Source organism: Thalassophryne amazonica, chromosome 6 (assembly GCF_902500255.1).
Source record: "Thalassophryne amazonica chromosome 6, fThaAma1.1, whole genome shotgun sequence".
NCBI lineage: Eukaryota > Metazoa > Chordata > Actinopteri > Batrachoidiformes > Batrachoididae > Thalassophryne > Thalassophryne amazonica.
The window spans coordinates 128,042,640-128,068,840 of NC_047108.1; the positions used below are offsets into that span (position 1 = coordinate 128,042,640).

General features: G+C 44.6%; 1 protein-coding gene across 1 annotated transcript in view; it reads left to right on the forward strand.

Moving 5' to 3' along the window:
- Nucleotides 1–26,201, forward strand: part of syt6a (synaptotagmin VIa) — a 216,889-nt gene that overhangs the window by 33,163 nt on the left and 157,525 nt on the right. The gene's annotated exons all lie outside the window — the stretch shown is intronic.

The window sequence follows — 26,201 nt, forward strand, 5'->3', positions numbered from 1 at the left end:
CTGTTTCTGTGTAGGCTCTCAGTTGTCCAGGTGGTTTCCATAGTAGAGAAGCTCGAATCTTCGACTGGACTGGGTTGCTTGACGCGAGTTTATGACCCGGAGCACAAACGTGTCGAAGCGGTTTTGCAGACAAGAGAACGGAGCTACTCTGGTTAGCTGTGTAGGCTAACACTTACTGACACAACGTCTTTCATCTCCCTTTTCTTGTCCACTGGGAACTGAAAAAAAAAAAAAAAAAAATTGCAACTGCTTCGGTGATTGCACCTGAAAACAAAACAGTGCACCATTTATCTGTGTGGAGTTGTGCTGTTAATAGAGCGCAGGTCCCCATAAGTGGTCAAATCCCACGATATCACACAAGGTTCAGACGAGACTGCGGTGTCCCATTAAAACTTAATTTCTTACCTGTACAATGAGCAAACTAATGACTCCCAAAGTTCAATTTGACCTTTTTCATTACTCAAACATGGAGTTTGTTCTTTTTCCACACAAATAAATAAATAAATGTTATTTTCTTACACAAGTACTTTTAATTCATTCTTTCCCTCACACCAGTGTACTATAAAAGAACCACTCTGAAACTTTGCACTAATTAATTCCATAGCTCTAAACAAAATCATTAAGCAGCTAATCGTCTTCTACCTGCTCTCTTGGTTCCTGAATGAGCATTTCAGTCTTGTTTCATAGACGATATACTGAATGTTATTAAGACTTCTTTGCTTACTCGGTCTTTACCTCCTCTCTGAACGGTGCAAGTTTAGAAAATCAGTATACATCTACTTACAAATGAGATGTACCAAAAAACTCTTGGAGCTTACAGCGTCTGTAGTGTACAAGTACACATGTCTAACAGGCCCGGATCCAGCCCAGTTAAATTTTTTTATGCATCGTTCGTCATCGGTAAAAAAAAAAAAATCTTGAATAAATCAAATCAAATCAATTTTATTTATATAGCGCCAAATCACAACAAACAGTTGGCCCAAGGCACTTTATATTGTAAGGCAAAAGCCATACAATAACAAAAAACCCCAACGGTCAAAACGACCCCCTGTGAGCAAGCACTTGGCGACAGTGGGAAGGAAACAATATCCCAAATAGTGCCGAACGTGTCCCCGCGGTGAACACAGCTTTTCGGTGGTTTTCATGTCAACCTATAGTCCGTAAATTATACGGATTTTTCCGAGTTTCAGAGTCATGTGGACGTACAAATAAAGTCAGATATTCAGGGTTTGGTCTGCAGCGGCTCTGTAATCAACCGTTTCTGCAGCGTGTCTCCACTTTGAAGCCGTCAACCTTTGAAGCAATGCTTCGATCCACTAGCTCGTTGGTTCTTTGATTAGCTGCTCTTCAGAAAGTCCGCTTCTTAACCCCTCTCAAAGCCATTAAAATACCATGAGTCACTTTTGTGTGGATTAAAGTCACTAACTGGGACTCTTGTCTTGTTGCAGTCAACAAACGAGAATCGTCCTCCGTTCCGTCACAGCTCCAAACGCTGTGCGGTTCTGTGCTTCAAAATGAATTGCCGCTTTAAATAAAATGACACCTCTTACAAATGTTGTAATACAGACAAGAAACTACAATCGACTAAAACATTTTTTTTTCCTCCCAAAATGAGACGTGCTGTATTTCTTTTCAAATTACATCCTGACGTGCAGCACAGCAGCTGCAAGAGCTCAGCTCAGATATATGGAAACACATTCAGACCAATAATGTCTGAAAGGAAATGCAGTACAGATTTAGTTTATTCTTATTTATGCCCAGAGATCAAGGATCCACCATGTAGAGTTTATTATGTCCAACGTTTAAGGATCCAGTGACCAATTTCATATTTATTTAAGACTCAATAAAATGTTCAATTTCAGTTCAATCGGCTTATAAAGTGCCAAATCACAACAAAATCTAAAAATACTAAAACAAATACATCACAACTGTACACATATCACAATTGTAATATGTGTACAATTGTGATGTATTTGTTTTAGTATATTTAGTCATGGACATAATGAATACTGTGACCTGCTGGACTGTTTCCAATTTTGATTGGTATCAATGGAAAATGTCTTCTGTGAACTGTCTGTATCAATATATTATTATTAAGAATATATGCAGTTATATTTTTATTGATTTTATTTATTGAAAAAAAAACATAATTCATTTTATGTGTCGGACGCAGGACGGAGAACCGACCAGCGTTTGAAGGACCCAGTATAAAATAAGCAGAGCACGGTACAAAGGATAACTGACTTTAATAACATAACAGTGATGTGATAATACAAACAAATAAGTGCGCGGTCTGGCGTGGTGGAATGCCGGTGTGCTCCCAGCAGCACTAACGGTCCGGAGCCAGAAACAGTTCGGACCCAAGGACCCCGCCGACAACCCCCAGGTGGCCGCGACAAACCGAGTCTGTGAAAGAAGAAACCATCATGTGAGTCCACACTCCACACACAGAGAGACCACTCAAAGGTGTACACAAACAGCAAACACTTCCTGGCTTAATTACTAATCAGCTTCCCACCCTGCAGGCATGGAACACCCAGTTCACATTCTTCACTGCAGTGGAAGCTGAACAAACGACTAACATAACAGCTCAATATAATAAGGTGTGAGGGACACCACATTTATTGACTGTACTCATGTTAGTCACAAAACCTAACGTACCTCAGGAAGTGTGCTGACGAGCGTGAGACCTCACCCCCTCCTCTTTCACAGACCATGGCATCAAACCTGGACGTTCTCTGCATCCATAATGATGAGATGGCTCCCAAGACGACGATCTCACCCGTCTCGTCACAAGGTCGAGTCTCTGGCAAATACACACTGTGTACTCCAGACTTAAATGCCACTATGCTCCAATCCGTGTAGATGCACCACAGCTGTGAGTCCTGACGAGCTGCACATGATCAGCCTCAGGTGATCAGGGTGAGGTCCTGATAACTCAGCCACACAGCCACTCAGTCCTAAACGCGTGCCACCTGGAAGGAAAAACAAAAGACAGAAACAGAAGACAGAAACAAAAAGCAGCCAGGCACCCCCAACCATACAACAGCAACCCACCCTCACGGGAAGCCTCCCGGCGACCACACAAACCTGGCCCAGGAGAAACACCCCCCTCCAGGGACCATGGCTGGAAACCGTATCTGCATTCATCTTCCAACAGAATCTTCATCTGACAGAATGGTTGACGTCTTCTCCTCTGACTGCATCTTTGCCCTTGTTTCTGTCAGTCAATTTGCACAGGTGTGGCCAGGAGTTCTTGAACCTGTGCGGTCAGCCTTTGTCCAACTATGTTTACAGTCTGATTAGTCATAAAACAAAAAAGACAAACACAAACAACCAAACCACCCCCCCCCCCCCCTCCCCAGAGGACCGTTCCATCAAACCCCGGGAAGGGGAGAAAAGAAAAACAACCCAAACGTAAGCTTGCAAATAAAAATGCTAACACCCCCCCCCCCCCCGATGACATGTAGGGACCAACACCCCCCAGAGGACACCCTGCCAGCTCCAGGAGTAATAACCACAGCCGAGGTCCCTCTGGGATCCAAAGTCACCCACGGGGACTCCCGGCGCCTCCCAGAGGACTGTTCCATCAACCCCAGGAGACGCCCCCCCTCATGACCAACGGACCCAGCCCCGGCCGTCTATGGCTAGATGGACCCACAGCCCTTTCCCCCCCAGAGGACACCACAGTCAAACCCTGAGGGCGGAAACTAGGGGGAAAAACAAAAAAAAACATACAAACAAAACAACCCCAACCCCACCCCCTCGGCGCAGTGGAAACTGGAAGCACGTCCAGCGTCACCAACCATGACTATACCCCAGAAGTCAACCGGGAGGAGTGGAACAGCGGTTATGGCAGACGGCACAAAATGGCGCCGCCACCCCCGACTTCCAAACCAGCCACCAGCTGCGGGTATATTCCACTGCCCCAAACCTCAGCCATGCCGATGGCAGATGGCTCAAAGGCGCGCTGAAGCCGGAGGTGGAACAGGGAATCAACAAAAAAAAAAAAACACCCCGACCCCCCCCCCCCCCCCCCCAGGTGCAGAGGTTACCTGGGAAACGCCCAGCATAACCAAGCTGCACCACTCCAGCAACGCCGGCAACCTACGGCTCACACGGCTGGAGCCAGAGGAGAAGAGAGGGAATAAAAAGAAAATACCCCAACCCCCCCCCCCTCCCAGGTGCAGAGGTTACCTGGGAAATGCCCAGCATAACCAAACTGCACCACTCCAGCAACGCCGACACGTACGGCTCACACGGCTGGAGCCAGAGGAGAAGAGAGGGCATAACAAAAACAAAAAAAAGAAAAAAGAAAAAACAACCCCAATTACCCCCCCATCACCCCCCAGAGGACCGTCCCATCAAACCCTGGGAGGTGAAACCAAAAGAAATAAAAAGAAAGACCCAGTATAAAATAAGCAGAGCACGGTACAAAGGATAACTGACTTTAATAACATAAGTGATGTGATAATACAAACAAATAAGTGCGCGGTCTGGCGTGGTGGAATGCCGGTGTGCTCCCAGCAGCACTAACAGTCTGGAGCCAGAAACAGTTCGGACCCAAGGACCCCGCCGACACCGCCCAGGTGGCCGCGACAAACCGAGTCTGTGAAAGAAGAAACCATCATGTGAGTCCACACTCCACACACAGAGAGACCACTCAAAGGTGTACACAAACAGCAAACACTTCCTGGCTTAATTACTAATCAGCTTCCCACCCTGCAGGCATGGAACACCCAGTTCACATTCTTCACTGCAGTGGAAGCTGAACAAACGACTAACATAACAGCTCAATATAATAAGGTGTGAGGGACACCACATTTACTGACTGTACTCATGTTAGTCACAAAACCTAACGTACCTCAGGAAGTGTGCTGACGAGGGGGAGACCTCACCCCCTCCTCTTTCACAGACCATGGCATCAAACCTGGACGTTCTCTGCATCCATAATGATGAGATGGCTCCCAAGACGACGATCTCACCCGTCTGGTCACAAGGTTGAGTCTCTGGCAAATACACACTGTGTACTCCAGACTTAAATGCCACCATGCTCCAATCCGTGTAGATGCACCACAGCTGTGAGTCCTGACGAGCTGCACATGATCAGCCTCAGGTGATCAGGGTATAATTGAAAGATTCTGGCAATAAATTTGATCCTGTTTACAGTCAATTTTTGTTATAGTGTTGTTTTTTTAGGACATCATATTTATACAAATAAGAATGTTCACTATTGTCCATGAAGTATAAGAAATATATTAAAAGAAGTGTGACAGTGTATATTGCACACGAATAAAAGAATGAAGATGATTGAATAACAAGACGCGTATGATTTTTATTTTATCACTGGGCAAAAATGCATCTGTCAGATTTTCACTCTGGATCCAGCCCTGTCTAAGAAGGACTTGTCCCTCTGAAACAACTCAAAATAAATCATTTGATATAGTTCCTGATATACGAGGTCTATTAGAAAAGTATCCGACATTATTATTTTTTTCAATAACCATATGGTTTTGAATCACGTGTGACTGCGTCAGACAAGCTTGAACCCTCGTGCGCATGCGTGAGTTTTTCCACGCCTGTCGGTTGCATCATTTGCCTGTGAGCAGACTTTGAGTGAGGAGTGGTCCAGCCCCCGCGGCGGATTTTCATTGTCAGGAAATGGCGGAATGATTTGGGCTTTTTTTCCATCAGAATTTTTTCAGAAACTGTTAGAGACTGGCAGCTGGAAACCATTAGAAAAATTTATCTGGCTTTCGGTGAAAATTCTACAGGCTTCACAGAGAATAAGCAGTGTTACTACAGCTTTAAGGACGGCTTTAAGGACACTCAGCGCGCCGCGCTCCGTGCCGCCATCGAGAGCCACAAACCACCGGATCATTTCTAAACGGATGGCTCTGTGGAGCTGGGACTGTCGTGTGCACTTTCTCTGGTTATCACAAGAGCTGGACATCAACCATTTTCCGGCAGATTTCACTTTTAACAAGAGATTTTGTCATGGAAAGCCGAGCGGAGGCTTCGCGCGTCACGACCGATTTGCTGATGGAGCGAGACAAAGGAACACCTCCATTTTGGTCTCACAGGACGGCTTTGAGGTGGCTTTCAGACAGCTGTCTGAAAGCGCACAGCAATGCCGTGATGAAGCCTCACTGGACATGTTCTGGCATGTCCAGGCACATCCACAATTTCTCGGATAATCACTCGATGGAAAAACCACCGACAGCTGTCTGAACGCCATCTCAAAGCCGTCCTGTGAGACCAAAACGGAGGTGGTTTTGGCTCGTTCCAGTAGCGAATCCATCGTGATGCGCGAAGCCTCCGCTCGGCTTTCCATGACAAAATCTCTTGTTAAAAGTGAAATCTGCCGGAAAATGGTTGATGTCCAGCTCTTGTGATAACCAGAGAAATGGCACACGACGGTCCCGGCTCCACAGAGCCATCCATTTAGAAATGATCTGGTGGTTTGTGGCTCTCGATGGTGGCACGGAGCGTGGCGCACCGAGCGTCCTTGAAGCCGTCCTTAAAGCCGTCCTTAAAGCTGTAGTAACACTCCTTATTCTCTACCAAGCCCATAACATTTTCACCGAAAGCCAGATAAATTTTTCGAATGGTTTCCAGGCGCCAGTCTCTAACAGTTTCTGAAAAAATTCTGATGGAAAAAAAGCCCATTCCGCCATTTCCTGGCAATGAAACAACGCCGAGGGGGTGGACCACTCCTCACTCAAAGCCTGCTCACAGGCGAATGACGCAACCGACAGGCGTGGAAAAACTCACGCATGCGCACAACGGTTCAAGCTTGTCTGACGCAATCACACGTGATTCAAATCCATATGGTTTTTGAAACAAATAATAAGGTCCGATACTTTTCTAATAGACCTCGTATGTGAACGGAGAGACTTCAGCTTTCATTTGGCCTGTCAGTTCCTGCTCTGGACTTCACAGGAAAGTTTCTGCTGTTAAAGTAACATTGCAGCTGTTCAAAATCAGTTACATAAATTCTCAGTGTTAATTCAACTCCATCAAGTTGATTTAGTACCTCATTAGATTTGATTGAACACAATTAGAAGGTGTCTGTACGTGGTGAAAGTGTATCTGCAGAGAGAATCACTTATCATTCATATCTCTGGGTCCTCTGCCTTTGAGATCGACAGATGTCTGGGAAGAGCTCATGGAGTCAGGAGGGATTTTTGATCTTGATACCTTTGCCATGTTTTAGGGTCCTGGTGCTTCCTGTCTTACTCTATAGTTGTGAGACTTGGAATCACTGAAGGCAACAACTACATTTTTTAGTACTCTGGTCCTTTGGAGTGCTGCTGGAATAACTTTGTGTCAAACAAACGGTTACTTTGGGAGACTCACTTGCAGTGTGAATGAACATCAGCTATGAACGTCTGACAATGAGGCACGTTTTTGGGCATGGGCACGTGTCTCGATGTTGAGGACCTGAGCAACAGGGCAATGCCAGTGGATTGTCCACATTCCACCTGGCTGCAGCAGATATGTAGATGGTTGCCTTCAAGAGACGGGGATGGGCTGGTTGTCTGCCTGGGTGATCGCCATTCAGGTCTCAAGGTGGTTCTGTTGTCTGGTGGACGCGTCCGCACTAATTCATGTTAAGTCCCAAGTCTGTCTGTCTGTCTGTTATGAATTTATCCTAAGTGACTTGACACTGACTTTGGTTCACCTCTGGTTGGGGTTGTCACAGTGCTAGAATTTCAAACGCAGTACTGATACTCAGGAAATTACTTGGTACTCAGTACCATTTTGTTATTATGGGAGGGTAAAATGACAAAAACATTTAAAAAAAGATTAGAACAATATAAGCAATAACTTCAATGACAACACTAGTTTTAAATGCAAAACAGAAACACAGTAAAATAACTGATAAGTATTTTGTAGTATTTTATAGATGTAGAGCAAAAAATGTGAATATGTTACTGCTTGCATCCATATTGTAAGTAATTGAAGGTCATCTGTTCTTCTGAAATGCTCCCCTTTGTCATGGTTCTGGCCCGTCCTGGCGCCTGTTATGGTTATGTCCCCTTTCTTTCTGCACCAACCTTTGTTTAACTGTTGTTTTACTTTAATCACTGGTTTGATTTTCTGTTTCTCATACTTTTGCCATGTGTTGAGTTCCATTCTAGTTTCTGTCTTTATTGTCTTGATGTTAGCTTTTCATTTTTTTTCCCTTCGTTCTTTTCATATGGATGTTTTCTTTGACTTTTGGTTTTGCTGTCCGTGTTTTGGTATGTTTTGTTTGTTGCTGCTTTTAGGTCATGTTACCATCACAGTCACGCCCCTTTTGTCACTACGCTCTGACCAGTCTTTCCTCATCGCTGTTGCGTTCACCCACACCCCCGTTTCTGTTAGTGTCACTGTCACGCCCCCTTTGTCCAACAACCCTCTCTTGCACCAGTCTTCCCTCATCTTTGTTTTGTCCAACCACACTCCCTTCCTGAAGGTTCTCCACACCTGTGTCTCATTTCCCTTAATCACTTTATTTAAGCCTCCTGTGTTTTGTCAGTCTCTGCCAGTTCATTGATTCTCTAGTCCTCGTTCCAGCCTTTTGTCATTGCTCTGTTTTGCCTTGCTGTGTTTTGACCTTTGACCTTGATCTTACCTCAGCCCACGAACTTTGTCTTTGTATTGAACGGTGCTTGTTTTTTTTTTTTTTTTGACTGACACCTGCCTGTACATCTGTCCTCTGACTGTCAAACTGTGTACCAAACCCCAGTCTGATTCCCAGATAAAGCCTTTGATTACTCCATTGTTTGTGTCTCTGAGTTTGCATATGGGTCCATTAGACCTGTTCAAAATGTCAGTTACAAAATCTTTTGGGTTAAATATTCTTGTTCCACTAATAAAATAAAAGGTCTGTGCCAAATTTTATTGTAATCTAGGGTCCATCTACCTTCTGTGCCACAACTCCTCGAATCATGACACCCTTCAGGGGAACTTTTTTATATATATATTTTTTCTTGACAAAGTGAATTTTGATCATACTGGCAATGTTATATTATGAATCCCCTATTAAAATGTTAATATATAAAATTATAGTGGTGCCACAGAACATTGTTTTCATGACTTAAATCTTAAAAAGCATTGTGGCGATATCCTATGGCGAATGTGCACCAGTCAGATTAACATTTACGATAACTGTTTAATACTCCAGTGTCATTGAAATGGGAACTTTACTGACCTCTTCAAAATCTTCATGAAGAGTCTGTTTGTCTGTCTTTAACATGTTTTGCCAAGTTTTTGTATTACTCGACTTTGTTGCTAAGGATGTCGACTTCCTTCGTGTTTCCCTGGTCATTTGCTTCATACACAAAATATTTCCAAATGGCCCTTTTTGCTTTATTTTATTTTCAAGTAAAACTGGGTGAGGAGGCCCTTCATCAGCACCACTTGCCATCTTAAGCCAACTCAGAGCTGCAAACGTCAACTAGCGTTCATGTGTTCACCTGCTTGCTACTGAGGAGGAGGGGCTGTGTGAAGTTGCATGTCAACTGGAGAAGGTGCAAATGGAACTCTTGGTATTGACACTGTTGCAGATGAGTATCTCTTATTTTCCCTTTGGTATGGCTAGCACACTGGCATAGTAGGACACTATGCGTCATACCCCTTCAAATTAATTTTATTAGTAAATGGAGCGGGTCGCGCCCTCAACTTGATCTAAATTCTGGGTCTTTTAGTGAAGCTTAGGGCTAGTGGCTGGAGATCACCTTAGTATTTCTTCTGTTTTTCTTGTTGCTTAATGCTGACAAATGATACCATATTTGTCGTCTTTCTGTCACCTGATTCTGTTTTTTTTCCTCTCTGTCCGAGGTACGGCTCCATCCAGTGGGTGTCTTCTTCTGCAATGGTCATTTCCTATAGTATGCTAACAGAGTTACTTTAGATAGACACCAGTACACTCACACACTCACAGCTTCTGCTTCTACAGCTTAGCCTACTAACTATATTTGATTTTACTACTAGTCTACATACTAATTACCTTAACTGCAATCTTCTCCTGTGATGTCTTATCCTTCTTATGTCTTATTATTTATTATATTATATATACCTTTTTCTTGAGCTGCTTAGGTGTGTAGGGAGAGTTCCCATGGGATATAAAAGCTTTTCAACCTACCATCCCTGGTTGTCAAGACCAGGCACCTAAGTGGCTCTACTCTACTCTTTTATACTCTCCTATTTTACCTTCCATTTTAGATATTTAGATATACCTTTGTATACTGGCATAGTTCCACCTTAGAATTGGAATATAATATATAAGATATACCTTACTGAATTATCATGAAATAGACGGGATCTTGCTTCTGACGGATTGTTTGTTGTTGTGACGCCACTCTGAACTTCACACGGTTGTATACACTTCTTTTATTTCTGTTTAGCACTCTTCTGGTTATTAATTGTATCTACTCTGAACGTTATTTAACAGTCCTGTTGTGAATCACTAGCAGTTAGCATTCGCTAGCGGTTAGCTTTCGCTAGCTAGGTCGACCCCTTCCCCTCTGCATTGTTACTTTTTATAGCTGTTTCTTTTTTTTACCCGTTTAATACTTCTGTTCATTTTTCAATTGAACTGCTCTGAATTTTAAGTAATTATTTTACTCCTGTGTAAAATCTTAGGAGCGGCTAGCGTTTTTGCTAGTGGTTAGCTTGCGTTAGCTATTTCGGACCCCCGTCATCATTTTTTCATTGCATTTTTTTACACTCCTGTTAGTTAATTAACTGTTTAGTGTATTTTATAGCTTCTGCTTTTTTTTACCTGTTTAATATTTCTGTTAGTTTTTCAGTGTAACTGCTGTGAATTTTAATTCATTTATTTGCATCTGTGTGAGCCTTAGGAGTGGTTAGCTTATCCATTATTGGTTAGCTCATGTTTGCTTGGCTACATTCTCGAATTTCTTAGTGCACAAAGTACACTACTAATTCTACTTTACACCCTCCGTAAATCCTGCGTGATGTTGGAAGATAGGGTGGCTCTCTTAGAGAGCCGTGTCCATAAGTTAGAGCAGCTTCTTAACTCAATGGAGTTAGATGTTATGGGCACTCCAGATGAGGTTAGTGTTGGGCCAGCTAGCGAGCCCATTAGCATCAGCTTAGAAATGCCGGCTGTGGAGGACGGCTTTCGGACTGTGGCTAGGCGAAGGAAGCCCTGTAGGGCTTGGTGCCCGGTTGTGGCACCACGATCACACTCACCAGTGTGAACTGTGAATCGGTTCTCCCCCTTGGATTTGCCAGATGTAAATTCCCTGAGCCACTCGTGAGTCACTCGGGAGGAGCTCAGAGTCAAGCCGCTGCTCCTCCATGTCGAAAGGAGTCACTTGAGGGGGCTCGGGCATCTTTTTCGGATGCCCCCTGGACGCCTCGCTGGAGAGGTGTTCCGGGCACGTCCCATTGGGAGGAGGCCCCGGGGAAGACCCAGGACATGCTGGAGGGACTACATCTCTCGGCTGGCTTGGGAACGCCTTGGGGTTCCCCGGAGGACCTGGGGGAGGTGTGTGTGGATCAGGAGGTCTGGGCAGCTTTGCTTAAGCTGCTGCCCCCGCGACCCGACTCCGGATAAAGCGGAAGAAAATGGATGGATGGATGGATGGATGAATTCTCTGAGTCCACAAGTGACTTCCACTCCTGTCTCCAGGCCGAAACACCGGACTTTAGTGATAGGGGATTCTATCACCCGCAAAGTCAGGTTACAGACGCTGGCTGACGTTAAATGTATTCCTGGGGCCAGAGCTCCTGACACTGCATCTCATTTCAGGGTGCTGATGCTGCAGAAGGGAAGATAGACGAAGGAACATGACATGAGATATAGTCATATAGTTATTCACGTTAGCACTAATGATATCAGGATGAAGCACTCAGAGGTCACAAAAATGGACATAGAGAGGACTTGTGGCTTTGCCAGAAAGATGTGTCGGCATCGATTAATAGTTTCTGGTCCCCTCCCCTCCCGGGGTACTGATGAGGCGTTCAGCAGGCTGACATCGTTAAATAGGTGGCTGGCGCAGTTTTGTAGACAGCAAGGCTTTAGCTTTATTGATAACTGGCCTTCTTTCTGGGGCCGCCGTGGCTTGCTGATGCCGGACGACCTCCACCCTACTGGGGAAGGTGCTGCCATCTTGTCTGCGAACATAGATAGAGCTCTACAGGGAGGGTAACATTAGGAATCTACAGCAAGCCACGGAGCAGGTGATTAGAGATCCTGCAAGGCTTATGACAAATGTGGGTGTGGAATCCATTAGCTTAGCGGGAAATCCACTATGGTTTAAGTGCAGTTTATTTGCCAGGGAGGGAATTTCAACAAGTTGAGACTGTGGCCTGCTTCCATAGTCATGTCCATAAAAATCATAGAGGGATATGCTTTCCAAACTTAATAGCCATTACTATATTGGATGATGTTGAAATTGAGGATGGCCCAGTGGTTGTTCCAGCAATAGCAAAGATTTCGTGTCTGCTACCTACAACGCGCGTGGAATGTCTCAAACCTAAACCTACTGTTGTGTGGGCCGCCAGAAGAGGAGGTACTGCTGGCCCACCACCAGAGGGCGCCCTGCCTGAAGTGCGAGCTTCAGGCACGAGAGGGTGCTGCCGCCTCCAGGAACAGCCAAGGTGACAGCTGTCACCCATCAACCATGACAGCTGTCACTGATCATCTACATCACACCAGGAATAAAAGCAGGAAGACACCTCCACCACATTGCCGAGATATCAACTTCATTGATTCATTTTTCAGACCTTCTGTCTGACTTAGTGCTTAGCTCAGATAAGATACTTATAGTGGGCGATTTTAACATCCACACAGATGCTGAGAATGACAGCGTCAACACTGCATTTAATCTATTATTAGACTCTATTGGCTTTGCTCAAAAAGTAAATGAGTCCACCCACCACTTTAATCATATCTTAGATCTTGTTTTGACTTATGGTATGGAAATAGAAGACTTAACAGTATTCCCTGAAAACTCCCTTCTGTCTGATCATTTTTTAATAACATTTACATTTACCCTGATGGACTACCCTGCAGTGGGGAATAAGTTTCATTACACTAGAAGTCTTTCAGAAAGCGCTGTAACTAGGTTTAAGGATATGATTCCTTCTTTATGTTCTCTATTGTCATATACCAACACAGAGCAGAGTAGCTACCTAAACTCTGTAAGGGAGTTAGAGTATCTCGTCAATAGTTTTACATCCTCATTGAAGACAACTTTGGATGCTGTAGCTCCTCTGAAAAAGAGAGCTTTAAATCAGAAGTGTCTGACTCCGTGGTATAACTCACAAACTCGTAGCTTAAAGCAGATAACCCGTAAGTTGGAGAGGAAATGGCGTCTCACTAATTTAGAAGATCTTCACTTAGCCTGGAAAAAGAGTTTGTTGCTCTATAAAAAAGCCCTCCGTAAAGCTAGGACATCTTTCTACTCATCACTAATTGAAGAAAATAAGAACAACCCCAGGTTTCTTTTCAGCACTGTAGCCAGGCTGACAAAGAGTCAGAGCTCTATTGAGCTGAGTATTCCATTAACTTTAACTAGTAATGACTTCATGACTTTCTTTGCTAACAAAATTTTGACTATTAGAGAAAAAATTACTCATAACCATCCCAAAGATGTATCGTTATCTTTGGCTGCTTTCAGTGATGCCGGTATTTGGTTAGACTCTTTCTCTCCGATTGTTCTGTCTGAGTTATTTTCATTAGTTACTTCATCCAAACCATCAACATGTTTATTAGACCCCATTCCTACCAGGCTGCTCAAGGAAGTCCTACCATTATTTAATGCTTCAATCTTAAATATGATCAACTTATCTTTGTTAGTTGGCTATGTACCACAGGCTTTTAAGGTGGCAGTAATTAAACCATTACTTAAAAAGCCATCACTTGACCCAGCTATTTTAGCTAATTATAGGCCAATCTCCAACCTTCCTTTTCTCTCAAAGATTCTTGAGAGGGTAGTTGTAAAACAGCTAACTGATCACCTGCAGAGGAATGGTCTATTTGAAGAGGTTCAGTCAGGTTTTAGAATTCATCATAGTACAGAAACAGCATTAGTGAAGGTTACAAATGATCTTCTTATGGCTTCGGACAGTGGACTTATCTCTGTGCTTGTTCTGTTGGACCTCAGTGCTGCTTTTGATACTGTTGACCATAAAATTTTATTACAGAGATTAGAGCATGCCATAGGTATTAAAGGCACTGTGCTGCGGTGGTTTGAATCATATTTGTCTAATAGATTACAGTTTGTTCATGTAAATGGGGAATCTTCTTCACAGACTAAAGTTAATTATGGAGTTCCACAAGGTTCTGTGCTAGGACCAATTTTATTCACTTTATACATGCTTCCCTTAGGCAGTATTATTAGACGGTATTGCTTAAATTTTCATTGTTACGCAGATGATACCCAGCTTTATCTATCCATGAAGCTAGAGGACACACACCAATTAGCTAAACTGCAGGATTGTCTTACAGACATAAAGACATGGATGACCTCTAATTTCCTGCTTTTAAACTCAGATAAAACTGAAGTTATTGTACTTGGCCCCACAAATCTTAGAAGCATGGTGTCTAACCAGATCTTTACTCTGGATGGCATTTCCCTGACCTCTAGTAATACTGTGAGAAATCTTGGAGTCATTTTTGATCAGGATATGTCATTCAAAGCGCATATTAAACAAATATGTAGGACTGCCTTTTTGCATTTACGCAATATCTCTAAAATCAGAAAGGTCTTGTCTCAGAGTGATGCTGAAAAACTAATTCATGCATTTATTTCCTCTAGGCTGGACTATTGTAATTCTTTATTATCAGGTTGTCCTAAAAGTTCCCTAAAAAGCCTTCAGTTAATTCAAAATGCTGCAGCTAGAGTACTGACGGGGACTAGTAGGAGAGAGCATATCTCACCCGTGTTGGCCTCTCTTCATTGGCTTCCTGTTAATTCTAGAATAGAATTTAAAATTCTTCTTCTTACTTATAAGGTTTTGAATAATCAGGTCCCATCTTATCTTAGGGACCTCGTAGTACCATATCACCCTAATAGAGCGCTTCGCTCTCAGACTGCAGGCTTACTTGTAGTTCCTAGGGTTTGTAAGAGTAGAATGGGAGGCAGAGCCTTCAGCTTTCAGGCTCCTCTCCTGTGGAACCAGCTCCCAATTCAGATCAGGGAGACAGATACCCTCTCTACTTTTAAGATTAGGCTTAAAACTTTCCTTTTTGCTAAGGCTTATAGTTAGGGCTGGATCGGGTGACCCTGGACTATCCCTTGGTTATGCTGCTTTAGACGTAGACTGTGGGGGGTTCCCATGATGCACTGTTTCTTTCTCTTTTTGCTCTGTATGCATCACTCCGCATTTAATCATTAGTGATCGATCTCTGCCCCCCTCCACAGCATGTCTTTTTCCTGGTTCTTTCCCTCAGCCCCAACCAGTCTCAGCAGAAGACTGCCCCTCCCTGAGCCTGGTTCTGCTGGAGGTTTCTTCCTGTTAAGAGGGAGTTTTTCCTTCCCACTGTTGCCAAGTGCTTGCTCACAGGGGGTCGTTTTGACCGTTGGGGTTTTTCATAATTATTGTATGGCCTTGCCTTACAGTATAAAGCGCCTTGGGGCAACTGTTTGTTGTGATTTGGCGCTATATAAAAAAAAAGTTGATTGATTGATTGATTGAGAGGTAATATCCTCAGCCGTTTGTGTGGTACAATATAATCTGTATATTGTGAGTGTTTGCAGGAGTACCGGTCCCTCTGTCGGTGGAAGCTGAGTGAGTGCTGGACGGCACTCTTTTCCACTGAGGAATCACTGCGGTACTCTGCAAGATATTGAGTGAGAGGTGGAGGTGGAATTCCCACCATAATTGTTACTGGGTGTACACACACCCACACTAGACTGTCTTTGTTTTCCGCTAGCAGTACCAGATCCGACATGCCGAGACGGTGGCCACCTGGGGACTTCGGGACTTGGCGGCTCCAGTATCCCTCGGGTTCAGTGGCGGTGGAAATCGTGTGGTTCCGGTTCGTCTCCAGACGGGCGTCTCCTATCGTCGAACCTGCCCACACGACACCTTTATTGATTGACTTGTATTCATTCTGTAATCTGCTGTGTTTGGTTGTGGCATTCACAACAGTAAAGTGTTCTAATTTAACTCCTTCTATTGTCCGTTCATTTACGCCCCCTGTTGTGGGTCCGTGTCACTACACTTTCCCAACACCTACTTCTAGGCATCTTATATATGCTACTCTGGAACCACCCCTAAACCCAAACAGTTCAACAGTCAACCCCACTGAGGTCCTTAGACTGGGTCTCATTAACATAAGATCGCTGTCCTCAAAATCATTGTTGATCAATGATCTAATTATTGATCATCACTTAGATATGATTGGGCTATGTGAAACCTGGCTTAAACCTACAGCTGTCCTCCCCTTAAATGAGGCCTGCCCACCAGCATATACATTTAGTCACATCCCTCGTGATGCGAAGCAAGGCGGGGTTGTTGCTCTTATTTATAAATCTAGGTTTAGCTTATTAGCTGTTAGGGGTTACAAATATCACTCGTTTAAGCATCTGATTCTCCGCTCTGCTCAGGATATTACACATTGCCAAGGTCAGAAGAATAAAAATCAGTCGTATTACTTTGTCACTGTATATAGGCCTCCTGGCCCATATTCTGAATTCTTAGATGAATTTGGTGTGTTCATGTCTAACTTGTGAACTAGTGTAGATAACATTCTGATCATTGGTGACTTTAACATTCATATAAATAAGCCTTCTGATCCCCTCTGCAAATCATTTATGGAAATTGTGGATGCATTAGGATTTCGGCAATGCATTCGGGATTCGACGCACATTAATGGAAAATTGGAGCGGGCCACGGCCTCAACTTTACCCAAATTCTGGGTCTTTTAGTGAAGTTTAGGGCTAGTTTGGGAATCTTCTTCACAGACTAAAGTTAATTATGGAGTTCCACAAGGTTCTGTGCTAGGACCAATTTTATTCACTTTATACATGCTTCCCTTAGGCAGTATTATTAGACGGTATTGCTTAAATTTTCATTGTTACGCAGATGATACCCAGCTTTATCTATCCATGAAGCCAGAGGACACACACCAATTAGCTAAACTGCAGGATTGTCTTACAGACATAAAGACATGGATGACCTCTAATTTCCTGCTTTTAAACTCAGATAAAACTGAAGTTATTGTACTTGGCCCCACAAATCTTAGAAACTTGGTGTCTAACCAGATCCTTACTCTGGATGGCATTACCCTGACCTCTAGTAATACTGTGAGAAATCTTGGAGTCATTTTTGATCAGGATATGTCATTCAAAGCGCATATTAAACAAATATGTAGGACTGCTTTTTTGCATTTACGCAATATCTCTAAAATCAGAAAGGTCTTGTCTCAGAGTGATGCTGAAAAACTAATTCATGCATTTATTTCCTCTAGGCTGGACTATTGTAATTCATTATTATCAGGTTGTCCTAAAAGTTCCCTAAAAAGCCTTCAGTTAATTCAAAATGCTGCAGCTAGAGTACTGACGGGGACTAGAAGGAGAGAGCATATCTCACCCATATTGGCCTCTCTTCATTGGCTTCCTGTTAATTCTAGAATAGAATTTAAAATTCTTCTTCTTACTTATAAGGTTTTGAATAATCAGGTCCCATCTTATCTTAGGGACCTCGTAGTACCATATCACCCCAATAGAGCGCTTCGCTCTCAGACTGCAGGCTTACTTGTAGTTCCTAGGGTTTGTAAGAGTAGAATGGGAGGCAGAGCCTTCAGCTTTCAGGCTCCTCTCCTGTGGAACCAGCTCCCAATTCAGATGAGGGAGACAGACACCCTCTCTACTTTTAAGATTAGGCTTAAAACTTTCCTTTTTGCTAAAGCTTATAGTTAGGGCTGGATCAGGTGACCCTGAACCATCCCTTAGTTATGCTGCTATAGACGTAGACTGCTGGGGGGTTCCCATGATGCACTGTTTCTTTCTCTTTTTGCTCTGTATGCACCACTCTGCATTTAATCATTAGTGATCGATCTCTGCTCCCCTCCACAGCATGTCTTTTTCCTGGTTCTCTCCCTCAGCCCCAACCAGTCCCAGCAGAAGACTGCCCCTCCCTGAGCCTGGTTCTGCTGGAGGTTTCTTCCTGTTAAAAGGGAGTTTTTCCTTCCCACTGTAGCCAAGTGCTTGCTCACAGGGGGTCGTTTTGACCGTTGGGGTTTTACATAATTATTGTATGGCCTTGCCTTACAATATAAAGCGCCTTGGGGCAACTGTTTGTTGTGATTTGGCGCTATATAAAAAAATTGATTGATTGATTGATTGATTGATTGATAGTTTCTCTATTTTTCTTGTTGTTTAATGCTGGCAAATTATACAGTATTTTTTTTTTTGTCTTTCTGATGCCTGATTCTGTTTTTTCTCTCTGTTTAAGGTGCAGCTCCATCCAGAGATGGGAGTTGTATTCGTGTTGGCGATCCTCCTGTCCTGTGCGCCAATAGCATTTCTTGTATATTCGTCCGTGAATTGTTCTCTGAATTATGTTTGTATCATGGCCCAAGCAGAGGGTCACCCCTTTGAGTCTGGTCTGCTTGAGGTTTCTTCCTCAGAGGGAGTTTTTCCTTACCATTGTTGCTCTGGGGGTTGGTAAGGTTAGACCTTACCTGTGTGAAGTGCTCTCAACTCTGTTGTGATTTGGCGCTATATAAATGAAATAAAAAAAGATCTGTGGGTGTCAATTTTATTTATTTTTCGACAACCCTACGTCTGATAAATGAATAGTGGAAACAACTGCATGTCCAAAAGTATTTTCAAATGAATGTAGAGCAAATCAAGATATTTGTGGTACATAAACATAAAATAAATCACACGCTCTGCTGTTATCTCTGAGTTACAGTGAGTAAATGTGACACCAGTTGGAATCATTCTGTCATCTTCGTAAGAACAGTTGTAGGATTTATATGTCAGGCTGCTTCGTATACGCTGTTTTCAGATGGATTGGATGACTGTAATAATCTGTTTGCTGGATTACAAAAAGAAACATTCCACATGCAGAAACTGAATCCTGACAAACACTTGAAAAAGACAACAATGAAGTCCAAAGCGTCACTATCTCTTAGTGTAATGGAGAATCAGCTTCAAAAGTCTTTAAAGCTCTATATGCACTTGGCTCCTCTTTAGATTTCTTCTCTGGCTACAGTCCAGTCAGACCACTGGTCTCATCCAGTGTTGGTTTTGTGTCTCTACCAATAGATCCAGATCAGCTGAGGGAGCATTTACTTACTTTGGGCTCTCTCTGAAACCTGTCACTGCAGTAACTGCATTTAAAACAAACTCTACTCATTTATGTCTCCAAAGCTGGTGACTATAAATGGTTTGAGTATCGGGCTTTTAAATGATGTTGGGTCGAATTTGTGAAATTCCGCATGAAGTTCACACTTATAAAATGCAAATGTAAGATTGGTTTGCCAATTATATACCCGCTATCTGCCTGGGCAAGAGTAGCCTGCACAAATCAAACATGTGAGCAAAGATTTATTGTAGGATACGAGACAAAATAATGTTACCTATCAAACTGTTATCCACTGTTAGGTCCAGTGATAAATGAATGGACCAGTTGCATATACAACCTAGCGCATTACGAAAGTTAGATATGGGTGTTGCTCATTCATTACATGTACAAACCCAAATCAAAAAAAGTTGGGACAATATGGAAAAAAATACAATGCAGTGGTCCTTTGACTTCTATTTCATTGAAGACCATATGAACCCAACATATTTCATGTTTTTTTTGTGGTCAACTTCATTTCATTTGTGAGTCACCATGCATCTGGAAAGTATTCACAGCGCCTCACTTTTTCCACAATTTGTTATGTTACCACCTTATTCCAAAATGGAGTGAATTAATTTTTTCCATCAAAAATTGTGCTCACAACATCCCATAATGACAACATCAAAAAGTTTTTTTTTAATATTTGCAAAACTATTGAAAATAAAAAACTAAGAAATGACATGTTATTCTCAGACGTTGCTTAGTACTGTGCTGATGCACCTTTGGCAGCAATTACAGCTTCAAGTCTTCTTGAATATGATGCCACAAGCTTGGTGCACCAGTTCCTGCCGCTGACAAACATCCCCACAGCATGATGCTGCCACCACCATGCTTCACTGTAGGGATGGTGCCTGGTTTCCTCCAAACATGATGCCAAAGAGTTCAATCTTTGTCTCATCAGACCAGAGAATTTTGTTTCTCCTGGTCTGAGAGTCCTTCAGGTGCCTTTTGTCAAACACCAGGCGGGCTGCCATGTGCCTTTTACCAAGGAGTGGCTTCCGTCTGGCCACTCTACTATACAGGCCTGATTGGTGGATTGCTGCAGAGATGATTGTCCTTCTTGAAGGTTCTCCTCTCTCCACAGAGGAATGCTGGAGCTCTGACAGAGTGACCATTGGGTTCTTGGTCACCTCCCTGACTAAGGCCCTTTTCCCTCAGTTCATCACTCAGTTTAGATGGGCAGCCAGCTCTAGGAAAAGTCCTGGTAGATCCAAACTTCTGCCATTTACGGATGGTGGAGACCACTCTGCTCATTGGGATCTTCACGGCAGTAGAAATGTTTCTCTACCCTTCCCAGACTTGTGCCTCAAGATAATCCTGTCTCTGAGATCTACAGTTGACTGAAAGGGGAAAATGTGTTCAGAAAAGATGTACGAGCAAAAGGGATGACTGTGACCTTGAGAAGATTATCAAGCAAAGCTGATTCAAGAACTTGGGGAGTTTCACAACGAGTGGAATGAGCCTGGAGTCAGTGCATCAAGAACCGACATGTCCATGAAATGGACTCCAAGTGTTGCATTCCTACTCTCAAGCCACTCCTGAACCAGAGACAATGTCAGAACCTGAGCAAAGGAGTAAAAAGTACTGGACGGTTGCTCAATGTTCCAAAGTCCTCTTTTCCAATGAATGCAGCTTTTGTATTCCCGTTTACCTGTCTGGGACAAAGTAGATCCATCCAACCATCCATCCATTTTCTTCCGCTTTATCCGGAGTCGGGTCACGGGGGCAGTAGCTCAAGCAAAGTGGCCCAGACCTCCCGATCCACACACAACTCCCCCAGCTCCTCCGGGGGAACCCCAAGGTGTTCCCAAGCCAGCTGAGAGATGTAGTCCCTCCAGCATGTCCTGGGTCTTCCCCGGGGCCTCCTCCCAATGGGACGTGCCCGGAACACCTCTCCAGCGAGGTGTCCAGGGGACATCCGGAAGAGATGCCCGAGCCACCTCAACTGACTCCTTTCGATGTGGAGGAGCAGCGGCTCGACTCTGAGCTCCTCCCGAGTGACCGAGCTCCTCACCCTATCTCTAAGGGAGTGCCCAGCCACCCTGCGGAGGAAACTCTTCTTGGCTGCTTGTACTCGCGATCTCGTTCTTTGGGTCATGAGCCAAATCTCATGACCATAGGTGAGGATCAGAACACAGATCGATCAGTAAATCGAGAGCTTTGCCCCCCTACTCAGCTCTCTCTTCACCACGATGGTCCAATACAGTGACCGCATCACTGCAGATGCTGCACCGATCCGTCTATCGATCTCACGCTCCATCCGTCCCTCACTCGTGAACAAGACCCCAAGATACTTAAACTACTCCACTTGAGGCAAGGACACGCCACCGACCTGAAGAAGGCAAAGCACCTTTTTCCGGTCGAGAACCATGGCCTCGGATTTGGAGGTGCTGATTTTCATCCCACACGCTTCACACTCGGCTGCAAACAGCCCCAGTGCACGCTGAAGGTCCTAATTTGACGACGCCAACAGAACCACATCGTCCGCAAACAGCAGAGACGAGATTCTGTGGTTCCCAAACCAGACCCCCTCTACACCCTGACTGCGCCTAGAAATTCTGTCCATAAAAATAATGTCCAGAACCGGTGACAAAGGGCAGCCCTGGCGGAGGCCAACGTGCACTGGAAACAGGTTTGACTTACTGCCGGCAATGCGAACCAAGCTCCTGCTCTGGTCGTACAGGGACCAGATAGCCATTAGCAAAGGACCCCGGACCCCGTACTCCCGTAGCACCCCCCACAGGGCGTCCCGAGGGACACGGTCGAACGCCTTCTCCAGATCCAAAAACACATGTGGACTGGTTGGGCGAACTCCCATGAACCCTCGAACACCCGATGGAGTGTGTAGAGCTGGTCCAGTGTGCCGCGACCAGGACGAAAATCACACTGCTCCTCCTGAATCCGAGGTTCAACCATCGGTCGAATTCTCCTCTCCAGTACTCTGGAATAGACCTTACCGGGGAGGCTGAGGAGTGTGATCCCCCTATAGTTGGAACACACCCTCCGGTCCCCCTTCTTAAACAGAGGGACCACCACCCCGGTCTGCCAATCCAGAGGTACTGTCCCCGATTGCCACGCAAAGTGGCAGAGGCGTGTCAGCCAAGACAGTCCCACAACATCCAGAGACTTAAGGTAGTCAGGAGGGATTTCATCCACCCCAGGAGCCTTGCCACCGAGGAGCTTTCTAACCACCTCGGTGACTTCGGCCTGGGTAATCGATGAGTCCGCCTCTGAGTCCCCAGTCTCTGCTTCCTCTTTGGAAGACGTGACGATGGGATTGAGGAGATCCTCGAAGTATTCCTTCCACCGCCCGACAACATCCCCAGTCAGGCTCAACAGCTCCCCACCCACACTGTAAACAGTGCTGGTGGAGAGCTGCTTCCACCTCCTGAGGCGCCAGACGGTTTACCAGAATCTCTTCGAGGCCGACCGATAGTCTTCCTCCATGGCCTCCCCGAATTCCTCCCAGACCCGTGTTTTTGCCTCTGTGACCACACGGGCTGCGGCACGCTTGGCCTGTCGGTACCTGTCAGCTGCCTCTGGGGTCCCACCTACCAACAGAGATAAGTAGGACTCCTTCTTCAGCTTGACAGCTTCCCTTACTTCTGGCGTCCACCACCGGGTTCGGGGATTGCCGCCGCGACAGGCACCAGAGACCTTGTGACCACAGCTACGAGCGGCCGCATCAACAATGGAGGTGGAGAACATGGTCCACTCGGACTCCATGTCTCCAACCTCCCCCGGGATCTGGGAGAAGCTCTCCTGGAGGTGGGAGTTGAAGACCTCGCTGACAGAGGGTTCCGCCAGTCGTTCCCAGCAGACCCTCACGATACGTGTGGGCCTGTCAGGTCTGATCGGCTTCCTCCCCTCCCAGCGGATCCAACTCACCACCAGGTGGTGATCGGTCGACAGCTCTGCCCCTCTCTTCACTCGAGTGTCCGAGACACGTGGCCGAAGGTCAGATGATACGACTACAAAGTCGATCATCGACCTCCGGCTCAGGGTTTCCTGGTGCCACGTGCACTTATGGACACCCTTGTGCTCGAACATGGTGTTCGTGATGGACAAACTGTGACTAGCACAGAAGTCAGTGGTGTTCAGAACAACTGAACACCACTCGGGTTCAGATCGAGGCCGTGCTTCCCGATCACCCCCCTCCAGGTCTCACTGTCGCCGCCCACGTGGGCGTTGAAATCCTCCAGGAGAACAATGGACTCCCCAGTTGGAGCGCTATCTAGTACCCCTCCCAGGGACTCCAAGAAGGTTGGGTACTCTGCACTGCCACTCGGCCCGTAGGCTGAGACAACGGTGAGAGACCTGTGCCCAACCCGAAAGCGTAGGGACGCGACCCTCTCATTCACTGGAGTAAACTCCAACACATGGCGACTGAGCTGGGGAGCAATAAGCAATGCGACCCCAGCTCTCCGCCTCTCCCCGTGGGCAACACCAGAAAAATTAAGCGTCCAGCCCCTCTCCAGGAGTTGGGTACCACAGCCCAAGCTGTGAGTGGAGGTGAGCCTGACTATCTCTAGTCAGTATCTCTCAACCTCCCACACAAGCTCAGGCTCCTTCCCCCCCAGCGAGGTGACATTCCATGTCCCAACAGCCAGGGGCTGTGAGCACGGACCGGGCCGCCGGGCCACCCGCCCTCGACCGCCACCCAATCCTCTCTGCACCCGACCCCCATGGCCCCCTCTGCAGGTGGTGAACCCACAGGAGGGCGGGCCCACGTCGCTCTTTTGGGCTGAGCCCGGCCAGGCCCCATGGGCTAAGACCCGACCACCAGGCGCTCGCGTGCGAGCCCCAACCCCAGACAAAGTAGATGTTCTTTAATAATGATAATAATAAATCAATGAGTTATAACACAACTCCAAAAGTTGTAAAATGTGGCAAGTCAGCAAAATATAGAAACATTTTACAATCTCATAAATCACAATCTCATGCATTAATAACTTCAGTTTTGTTAAACTAAGACAAATTTCATTGTATATATGTACAATAAAGGATCTTCTTTTTCTTCTACAGACAATTCCTCTGACTTCATGCTTGGTTTGTGCTCTGACTGTCAACTGTGGGATCTTATATGTAGACAGGTGTGTGTCTTTCCAAATCATGTCCAATCAACTGAATTTACCCCAGGTGGACTCCAATAAGCCGTAGAAACATCTCAAGGATGATCAATGGAAACAGGAGGCACCTGAGCTCAATTTTGAGCTTCATGGCAAAGACTGTGAATTCTTATGTACATGTAATTTTAGTTTTTTTTGTAATAAACTTGCAAAAATCTAAAAAAAAAAGTTCTATCTGTAACACTGCCCATCACAAAGTACAAACTCAAACTATTCTGCACTTTAAAATGTATTCAAAGTCACAGTGAAAAAAATATCAGGCCAGGATTCTGTAGAACTTCTCTCACAGACGAGATCCGCCCTTACAGAATCCTGAACAATGGACACAAACAGTTTTTATAAAACATTTCATAGGTGTGACAGAGGCGGACCTTATTTTGCAAAATCCTTTCCTTATTGGCCCCCGTGCGCATTGGAGGGAGGGCCAGCCCCCTGACCAGGACCCGCGCATTAATGGAACATACAACTCCTGGCAAAAATGATGGAATCACCGACCTTGGAGGATGTTCATTCAGTTGTTTAATTTTGTAGAAAAAAAGCAGATCACAGACATGACACAAAACTAAAGTCATTTCAAATGGCAACTTTCTGGCTTTAAGAAACATTATAAGAAATCAGGAAAAAAAATTGTGGCAGTCAGTAACGGTTACTTTTTTAGACCAAGCAGAGGAAAAAAATATGGAATCACTCAATTCTGAGGAATAAATTATGGAATCATGAATCGTCACAGACGTTGACTCCAGTTTCCTCCCATTCGTTCCTCATTTGTTTTGTTGTGCATTTTCGATTTTTGAGACATATTGTTTTAAGTTTTCTGTCTTGATGCTTTGATGTCTTCCTTGGTCTACCAGTATGTTTGCCTTTAACAACCTTCCCATGTTGTTTGTATTTGGTCCAGAGTTTAGACACAGCTGACTGTGAACAACCAACATCTTTTGCAACATTGCGTGATGATTTACCCTCTTTTAAGAGTTTGATAATCCTCTCCTTTGTTTCAATTGACATCTCTCGTGTTGGAGCCATGATTCATGTCAGTCCACTTGGTGCAACAGCTCTCCAAGGTGTGATCACTCCTTTTTAGATGCAGACTAACGAGCAGATCTGATTTGATGGAGGTGTTAGTTTTGGGGATGAAAATTTACAGGGTGATTCCATAATTTATTCCTCAGAATTGAGTGATTCCATATTTTTTTCCCTCTGCTTGGTCTAAAAAAGTAACCGTTACTGACTGCCACAATTTTTTTTCCTGATTTCTTATAGTGTTTCTTAAAGTCAGAAAGTTGCCATTTGAAATGACTTTAGTTTTGTGTCATGTCTGTGATCTGCTTTTTTTCTACAAAATTAAACAACTGAATGAACATCCTGCGAGGCCAGTGATTCCATAATTTTTGCCAGGGGTTGTATATGATGTATAATGTAACCTAACTCTCTTTGTCCTAAATGGTAAAAAACTGGTTAAATCCGGTTTGACATGCACATACCAACAGAGAACAAAGGAACGTGAGAATAAGAGTGAAAACTAAGAATACAATCCTAAGTAAAATAACTAATACCAAAACGAGTACAGAAAACAAATAAAGAAAACCATAATTGAACACACAAATATATCTAACAATGCAGTATTTGCCTGCTGCATCCCCATTCACATCTTCATGTTAGAGTAGACAACGATTATAAAACAATAATACAGATCAAATCTCAGCCGGGGGTTTTCCCATATGCCTTCTGCCAAACGCCACCTAAAATGGTTCT